The sequence below is a fragment of the Triticum dicoccoides genome, chromosome 7A (assembly GCF_002162155.2).
Source record: "Triticum dicoccoides isolate Atlit2015 ecotype Zavitan chromosome 7A, WEW_v2.0, whole genome shotgun sequence".
Classification (NCBI taxonomy): domain Eukaryota; kingdom Viridiplantae; phylum Streptophyta; class Magnoliopsida; order Poales; family Poaceae; genus Triticum; species Triticum dicoccoides.
The window spans coordinates 75091462-75101378 of NC_041392.1; positions in this window are offsets into that span (position 1 = coordinate 75091462).

Here is a 9917-nt window from a genome sequence, read left to right on the forward strand (position 1 = left end):
TATTTTGACTAGCTTATAGAGCTAGTTCAACTCTAGTGTAAAATTATTTGTACTAGGCTATAGAGCTAGTTCAACTCTAGTGTAAAATTATTTGAACTATCTTATAGAGCTAGCTCCACTCTAGTGTAAAATTATTTCAACTAGCTTATATAGATAGTTCAACTCTAGTGTAAAATTATTTGAACTAGCTTATAGAGCTAGTTGAAGTCTAGTGTGAAATTATTTGTACTAGGCTATAGAGCTAGTTCAACTCTAGTGAAAAAATATTTGAACTAGCTTATAAAGCTAGTTCAACTCTAGTGTAAAATTATTTGCACTAGGCTATGGAGCTAGTTCAACTCTAGTGTAAAATTATTTGAACTAGCTTATAGAGCTAGTTCAACTCTAGTGTAAAATTATTTGCACTAGGCTATGGAGCTGGTTCAACTCTAGTGTAAAATTATTTGAACTAGCTTATAGAGCTAGTGCAACTCTAGTGTAAAATTATTTGTACTAGGCCATAGAGCTAGTTCAACTCTAGTGTAAAATTATTTCAACTAGCTTATAGAGCTGGTTCAACTCTAGTGTAAAATTATTTGTACTATGCTATAGACCTAGTTCAACTCTAGTGTAAAATTATTTGAACTAGCTTATGGAGCTAGTTCAACTCTAGTGTAAAATTATTTATACTAGGCTATCGAGCTAGTTCAACACTAGTGTAAAATTATTTGAACTAGCTTATGTAGCTAGTTCAACTCTAGTGTAAAATTATTTATACTAGGCTATAGAGCTAGTTCAACACTACTGTAAAACTATTTGTACTAGGCTATTGAGCTAGTTCTACTCTAGTGTGAAATTCTTGGTACTAGGCTATATAGCTAGTTCAACTCTAGTGTAAAATTATTTTAACTAGCTTATAGAGCTAGTTCAACTCTAGTGTAAACTTATTTATACTAGGCTATAGAGCTAGTTCAACTCTAGTGTAAAATTATTTGAACTAGCTTATAGAGCTAGTTCAACGCTAGTGTAAAATTATTTCAACTAGCTTATATAGATAGTTCAACTCTAGCGTAAAGTTAATTGAACTAGCTTATATAGCTAGCTCAACTCTAGTGTGAAATTATTTCAACTAGCTTAAAGAGCTAGTTTAATTGTAGTGTAAAATTATTTGTACTAGGCTATAGAGCTAGTTCAACTCTAGCGTAAAATTATTTGAACTACCTTATATAGGTAGTTTAACTCTACTGTAAAATTATTTGTACTAGGCTATAGAGCTAGTTCAACTCTAATGTAAAATTATTTGAACTAGCTTATAGAGCTAGTTCAACTCTAGTGTAAAATTATTGTACTAGGCTATATAGCTAGATAAACTGTAGTGTAAAATTATTTCAACTAGCTTATAGAGCTAGTATAACTCTAATGTAAAATTATTTGAACTAGGCTATAGAGCTAGTTCAACTCTAGCATAAAATTATTTTTACTAGGCTATATAGCTAGTTCAACTCTAGTGTAAAATTATATCAACTAGCTTATAGAGCTAGTTCAACTCTGATGTAAAATTAATCAAACTAGGCTATAGAGCTAGTTCAACTCTAGCGTTAAATTATTTGTACTAGGCTATATAGCTAGTTAAACTCTAGTGTAAAATTATTTCAACTAGCTTATAGAACTAGTACAACTCTACTGTAAAATTATTTGAACTAGCTTATAGAGCTAGTTCAACTCTAGTGTAAAATTATTTGTATTAGGCTATAGAGCTAGTTCAACTCTAGTGTAAAATTATTTGTACTTAGCTATAGAGCTTGTTCAACTCTTGTGTAAAATTATTTGAACTAGCTTAAAGAGCTAGTTCAACTCTAGTGTAAGATTATTTGTACTAGGCTATAGAGGTAGTTCAACTCTAGTGTAAAATTATTTTTACTAAGCTATAGAGCTAGTTCAACTCTAGTGTGAAATTATTTGAACTAGCTTATAGAGCTAGTTCAACTCTAGTGTAAAATTATTTGTACTAGGCTGTAGAGCTAGTTTAACTCCAGTGTGAAATTATTTGAACTAGCTTATAGAACTAGTTAAACTCTTGCGTAAAATTATTTGTACTAGGCTATATAGCTGGTTCAATTCTAGTGTAAAATTATTTCAACTAGCTTATAGAACTAGTACAACTCTAGGGTAAAATTATTTGAACTAGCTTATAGAGCTAGTTTAACACTAGTGTAAAATTGTTTGTACTAGAATATAGAGGTAGTTCAACTCTAGTGTAAAATTATTTGAACTAGCTTATAAAGCTAGCTCAACTCTAGTGTAAAATTATTTTAACTAGCTTATAGAGCTAGTTCAACTCTAGTGTAAAATTATTTGTACTAGGCTATAGAGCTAGTTCAACTCTGGTGTAAAATTATTTGAACTAGCTTATAGAACAACTTCAACTGTAGTGTAAAATTATTTGAACTAGCTTATAGAGCTAGCTCAACTCTAGTGTAAAATTATTTGTACTAGGCTATAGAGCTAGTGCAACTCTAGTGTAAAATTATTTGTACTAGGCTATAGAGCTAGTTCAACTCTAGTGTAAAATTATTTCAACTAGCTTTTAGAGCTAGTTCAACTCTAATGTAAAATTATTTGAACTAGGCTATAGAGTTAGTTAAACTCTAGCATAAAATTATTTATACTAGGCTATATAGCTAGTTCAACTCTAGTGTAAAATTATTTCAACTAGCTTATAGAGCTAGTACAATTCTAGTGTAAAATTATTTGAACTAGCTTATAGAGCTAGTCGAACTCTAGTGTAAAATTATTTGTATTAGGCTATAGAGCTAGTTCTACTCTAGTGTAAAATTATTTGTACTTGGCTATAGAGCTTGTTCAACTCTAGTGTAAAATTATTTGAACTAGCTTAAAGAGCTAGTTCAACTCTAGTGTAAAATTATTAATACTAGGCTATAGAGCAAGTTCAACTCTAGTGTAAAATTATTTGTACTAGGCTATAGAGCTAGTTCAACTCTAGTGTGAAATTATTTGAACTAGCTTATAGAGCTAGTCAACAATAGTGTAAAATTATTTGTACTAGGCTGTAGAGCTAGTTCAACTCCAGTGTGAAAATATTGGAACTAGCTTATACAACTAGTTAAACTCTAGCTTAAAATTATTTGTACTAGGCTATATAGTTAGTTCAACTCTAGTGTAAAATTATTTCAATTAGCTTATAGAGCTAGTACAACTCTAGTGTAAAATTATTTGAACTAGCTTATAGAGCTAGTTTAACTCTAGTGTAAAATTATTTGTACTAGGCTATAGAGCTAGTTCAACTCTAGTGTAAAATTATTTGAACTAGCTTATAGAGCTAGCTCAACTCTAGTGTAGAATTATTTTAACTTTCTTATAGAGCTAGTTCAACTCTAGTGTAAAATTATTTGTACTAGGCTATAGAGCTAGTTCAACTCTCGTGTAAAATTATTTGAACTAGCTTATAGAACTAGTTCAACTGTAGTGTAAAATTATTTGGACTAGCTTATAGAGCTAGCCTAACTCTAGTGTAATATTATTTGTACTAGGCTATAGAGCTAGTGCAACTCTAGTGTAAAATTATTTGTACTAGGCTGTAGAGCTAGTTCAACTCCAGTGTGAAAATATTGGAACTAGCTTATAGAACTAGTTAAACTCTAGCTTAAAATTATTTGTACTAGGCTATATAGTTAGTTCAACTCTAGTGTAAAATTATTTCAATTATCTTATAGAGCTAGTACAACTCTAGTGTAAAATTATTTGAACTAGCTTATAGAGCTAGTTTAACTCTAGTGTAAAATTATTTGTACTAGGCTATAGAGCTAGTTCAACTCTAGTGTAAAATTATTTGAACTAGCTTATGGAACTAGTTAAACTCTAGCGTAAAATTATTTGTACTAGGCTATATAGCTGGTTCAATTCTAGTGTAAAATTATTTCAACTAGCTTATAGAGCTAGTACAACTCTAGTGTAAAATTATTTGAACTAGCTTATAGAGCTAGTTTAACACTAGTGTAAAATTATTTGTTCTAGAATATAGAGGTAGTTCAACTCTAGTGTAAAATTATTTGAACTAGATTATAAAGCTAGCTCAACTCTAGTGTAAAATTATTTTAACTAGCTTATAGAGCTAGTTCAACTCTAGTGTAAAATTATTTGTACTAGGCTATAGAGCTAGTTCAACTCTGGTGTAAAATTATTTGAACTAGCTTATAGAACTAGTTCAACTGTAGTGTAAAATTATTTGGACTAGCTTATAGAGCTAGCCTAACTCTAGTGTAATATTATTTGTACTAGGCTATAGAGCTAGTGCAACTCTAGTGTAAAATTATTTGTACTAGGTTGTAGAGCTAGTTCAACTCCAGTGTGAAAATATTGGAACTAGCTTATAGAACTAGTTAAACTCTAGCTTAAAATTATTTGTACTAGGCTATATAGTTAGTTCAACTCTAGTGTAAAATTATTTCAATTATCTTATAGAGCTAGTACAACTCTAGTGTAAAATTATTTGAACTAGCTTATAGAGCTAGTTTAACTCTAGTGTAAAATTATTTGTACTAGGCTATAGAGCTAGTTCAACTCTAGTGTAAAATTATTTGAACTAGCTTATGGAACTAGTTAAACTCTAGCGTAAAATTATTTGTACTAGGCTATATAGCTGGTTCAATGCTAGTGTAAAATTATTTCAACTAGCTTATAGAGCTAGTACAACTCTAGTGTAAAATTATTTGAACTAGCTTATAGAGCTAGTTTAACACTAGTGTAAAATTATTTGTTCTAGAATATAGAGGTAGTTCAACTCTAGTGTAAAATTATTTGAACTAGATTATAAAGCTAGCTCAACTCTAGTGTAAAATTATTTTAACTAGCTTATAGAGCTAGTTCAACTCTAGTGTAAAATTATTTGTACTAGGCTATAGAGCTAGTTCAACTCTGGTGTAAAATTATTTGAACTAGCTTATAGAACAACTTCAACTGTAGTGTAAAATTATTTGAACTAGCTTATAGAGCTAGCTCAACTCTAGTGTAAAATTATTTGTACTAGGCTATAGAGCTAGTGCAACTCTAGTGTAAAATTATTTGTACTAGGCTATAGAGCTAGTTCAACTCTAGTGTAAAATTATTTGAACTAGCTTATAGAGCTAGTTCAAGTCTAGCGTAAAATTATTTGAACTAGGCTATAGAGCTAGTTCAACTCTAGCATAAAATTATTTGTACTAGGCTATATAGCTAGTTCAACTCTAGTGTAAAATTATTTCAACTAGCTTTTAGAGCTAGTTCAACTCTAATGTAAAATTATTTGAACTAGGCTATAGAGCTAGTTCAACTCTAGCATAAAATTATTTATACTAGGCTATATAGCTAGTTCAACTCTAGTGTAAAATTATTTCAACTAGATTATAGAGCTAGTACAATTCTAGTGTAAAATTATTTGAACTAGCTTATAGAGCTAGTCGAACTCTAGTGTAAAATTATTTGTATTAGGCTATACAGCTAGTTCTACTCTAGTGTAAAATTATTTGTACTTGGCTATAGAGCTTGTTCAACTCTAGTGTAAAATTATTTGAACTAGCTTAAAGAGCTAGTTCAACTCTAGTGTAAAATTATTTGTACTAGGCTATAGAGCAAGTTCAACTCTAGTGTAAAATTATTTGTACTAGGCTATAGAGCTAGTTCAACTCTAGTGTGAAATTATTTGAACTAGCTTATAGAGCTATTCAACAATAGTGTAAAATTATTTGTACTAGGCTGTAGAGCTAGTTCAACTCCAGTGTGAAAATATTGGAACTAGCTTATAGAACTAGTTAAACTCTAGCTTAAAATTATTTGTACTAGGCTATATAGTTAGTTCAACTCTAGTGTAAAATTATTTCAATTAGCTTATAGAGCTAGTACAACTCTAGTGTAAAATTATTTGAACTAGCTTATAGAGCTAGTTTAACTCTAGTGTAAAATTATTTGTACTAGGCTATAGAGCTAGTTCAACTCTAGTGTAAAATTATTTGAACTAACTTATAGAGCTAGCTCAACTCTAGTGTAGAATTATTTTAACTTTCTTATAGAGCTAGTTCAACTCTAGTGTAAAATTATTTGTACTAGGCTATAGAGCTAGTTCAACTCTAGTGTAAAATTATTTGAACTAGCTTATAGAACTAGTTCAACTGTAGTGTAAAATTATTTGTACTAGGCTATAGAGCTAGTTCAACTCTAGTGTAAAATTATTTGAACTAGCTTATAGAGCTGGTTCAACTCTAGTGTAAAATTATTTGAACTAGCTTATAGAGCTAGTGCAACTGTAGTGTAAAATTATTTGTACTAGGCCATAGAGCTAGTTCAACTCTAGTGTAAAATTATTTGAACTAGCTTATAGAGCTGGTTCAACTCTAGTGGAAAATTATTTGTACTATGCTATAGACCTAGTTCAACTCTAGTGTAAAATTATTTGAACTAGCTTATGGAGCTAGTTCAACTCTAGTGTAAAATTATTTATACTAGGCTATCGAGCTAGTTCAACACTAGTGTAAAATTATTTGAACTAGCTTATGGAGCTAGTTCAACCCTAGTGTAAAATTATTTATACTAGGCTATAGAGCTAGTTCAACACTACTGTAAAATTATTTGTACTAGGCTATTGAGCTAGTTCTACTCTAGTGTAAAATTCTTAGTACTCTAGTTTAACTCCAGTGTGAAATTATTTGAACTAGCTTATAGAGCTAGTTTAACCCTAGTGTAAAATTATTTGTACAAGGCTATAGAGCTAGTTCAACTCTAGTGTAAAATTATTTGAACTAGCTTATAAAGCAAGCTCAACTCTAGTGTAAAATTATTTGTACTAGGCTATAGAGCTAGTTCAACTCTAGTGTGAAATTATTTGAACTAGCTTATAGAGCTAGTTCAACTGTAGTGTAAAATTATTTGTACTAGGCTGTAGAGCTAGTTCAACTCCAGTGTGAAATTATTGGAACTAGCTTATAGAACTAGTTAAGCTCTAGCTTAAAATTATTTGTACTAGCCTATATAGTTAGTTCAACTCTAGTGTACACTTATTTCAACTAGCTTATAGAGCTAGTACAACTCTAGTGTAAAATTATTTGAACTAGCTTATAGAGCTAGTTTAACTCTAGTGTAAAATTATTTGTACTAGGCTATAGAGCTAGTTTAACTCTAGTGTAAAATTATTTGAACTAGCTTATAGAGCTAGCTCAACTCTAGTGTAAAATTATTTGTACTAGGCTATAGAGCAAGTTCAACTCTAGTGTAACATTATTTGTACTAGGCTATAGAGCTAGTTCAACTCTAGTGTGAAATTATTTCAACTAGCTTATAGAGCTAGTTCAACTGTAGTGTAAAATTATTTGTACTAGGCTGTAGAGCTAGTTCAACTCCAGTGTGAAATTATTGGAACTAGCTTATAGAACTAGTTAAGCTCTAGCTTAAAATTATTTGTACTAGCCTATATAGTTAGTTCAACTCTAGTGTAGAATTATTTCAACTAGCTTATAGAGCTAGTACAACTCTAGTGTAAAATTATTTGAACTAGCTTATAGAGCTAGTTTAACTCTAGTGTAAAATTATTTGTACTAGGCTATAGAGCTAGTTCAACTCTAGTGTAAAATTATTTGAACTAGCTTATAGAGCTAGCTCAACTCTAGTGTAAAATTATTTTAACTTGCTTATAGAGCTAGTTCAACTCTAGTGTAAAATTATTTGTACTCGGCTATAGAGCTAGTTCAACTCTGGTGTAAAATTATTTGAACTAGCATATTGAACTAGTTCAACTGTAGTGTAAAATTATTTGAACTAGCTTATAGAGCTAGCTCAACTCTAGTGTAATATTATTTGTACTAGGCTATAGAGCTAGTGCAGCTCTAGTGTAAAATTATTTGTACTAGGCTATAGAGCTAGTTCAACTCTAGTGTAAAATTATTTGAACTAGCTTATAGAGCTAGTTCAAGTCTAGTGTGAAATTATTTGTACTAGGCTATAGAGATAGTTCAACTCTAGTGTAAAATTATTTCAACTAGCTTATAGAGCTGGTTCGTCTCTAGTGTAAAATTATTTGTACTAGGCTATAGAGCTAGTTCAACTCTGGTGTAAAATTATTTGAACTAGCTTATAGAACTAGTTCAACTGTAGTTTAAAATTATTTGAACTAGCTTACAGAGCTAGCTCAACTCTAGTGTAAAATTATTTGTACTAGGCTATAGAGCTAGTTCAACTCTAGTGTAAAATTATTTGAACTAGCTTATAGAGCTAGTTCAACTCTAGCGTAAAATTATTTGTACTAGGCTATATAGCTAGTTCAACTCTAGTGTAAAATTATTTCAACTAGCTTTTAGAGCTAGTTCAACTCTAATGTAAAATTATTTGAACTAGGCTATAGAGCTAGTTCAACTCTAGCGTAAAATTATTTATACTAGCCTATATAGCTAGTTCAACTCTAGTGTAAAATTATTTCAACTAGCTTATAGAGCTAGTACAATTCTAGTGTAAAATTATTTGAACTAGCTTATAGAGCTAGTTGAACTCTAGTGTAAAATTATTTGTATTAGGCTATAGGGCTAGTTCAACTCTAGTGTAAAATTATTTGTACTTGGCTATAGAGCTTGTTCAACTCTAGTGTAAAATTATTTGAACTAGCTTAAAGAGCTAGTTCAACTCTAGTGTAAAATTATTTGTACTAGGCTATAGAGCAAGTTCAACTCTAGTGTAAAATTATTTGTACTAGGCTATAGAGCTAGTTCAACTCTAGTGTGAAATTATTTGAACTAGCTTATAGAGCTAGTTCAACTGTAGTGTAAAATTATTTGTACTAGGCTGTAGAGCTAGTTCAACTCCTGTGTGAAATTATTGGAACTAGCTTATAGAACTAGTTAAGCTCTAGCTTAAAATTATTTGTACTAGCCTATATAGTTAGTTCAACTCTAGTGTACACTTATTTCAACTAGCTTATAGAGCTAGTACAACTCTAGTGTAAAATTATTTGAACTAGCTTATAGAGCTAGTTTAACTCTAGTGTGAAATTATTTTTACTAGGCTATAGAGCTAGTTTAACTCTAGTGTAAAATTATTTGAACTAGCTTATAGAGCTAGCTCAACTCTAGTGTAAAATTATTTGTACTAGGCTATAGAGCAAGTTCAACTCTAGTGTAACATTATTTGTACTAGGCTATAGAGCTAGTTCAACTCTAGTGTGAAATTATTTGAACTAGCTTATAGAGCTAGTTCAACTGTAGTGTAAAATTATTTGTACTAGGCTGTAGAGCTAGTTCAACTCCAGTGTGAAATTATTGGAACTAGCTTATAGAACTAGTTAAGCTCTAGCTTAAAATTATTTGTACTAGCCTATATAGTTAGTTCAACTCTAGTGTAGAATTATTTCAACTAGCTTATAGAGCTAGTACAACTCTAGTGTAAAATTATTTGAACTAGCTTATAGAGCTAGTTTAACTCTAGTGTAAAATTATTTGTACTAGGCTATAGAGCTAGTTCAACTCTAGTGTAAAATTATTTGAACTAGCTTATAGAGCTAGCTCAACTCTAGTGTAAAATTATTTTAACTTGCTTATAGAGCTAGTTCGACTCTAGTGTAAAATTATTTGTACTCGGCTATAGAGCTAGTTCAACTCTGGTGTAAAATTATTTGAACTAGCATATAGAACTAGTTCAACTGTAGTGTAAAATTATTTGAACTAGCTTATAGAGCTAGCTCAACTCTAGTGTAATATTATTTGTACTAGGCTATAGAGCTAGTTCAGCTCTAGTGTAAAATTATTTGTACTAGGCTATAGAGCTAGTTCAACTCTAGTGTAAAATTATTTGAACTAGCTTATAGAGCTAGTTCAAGTCTAGTGTGAAATTATTTGTACTAGGCTATAGAGATAGTTCAACTCTAGTGTAAAATTATTTCAACTAGCTTATAGAGCTGGTTCGTC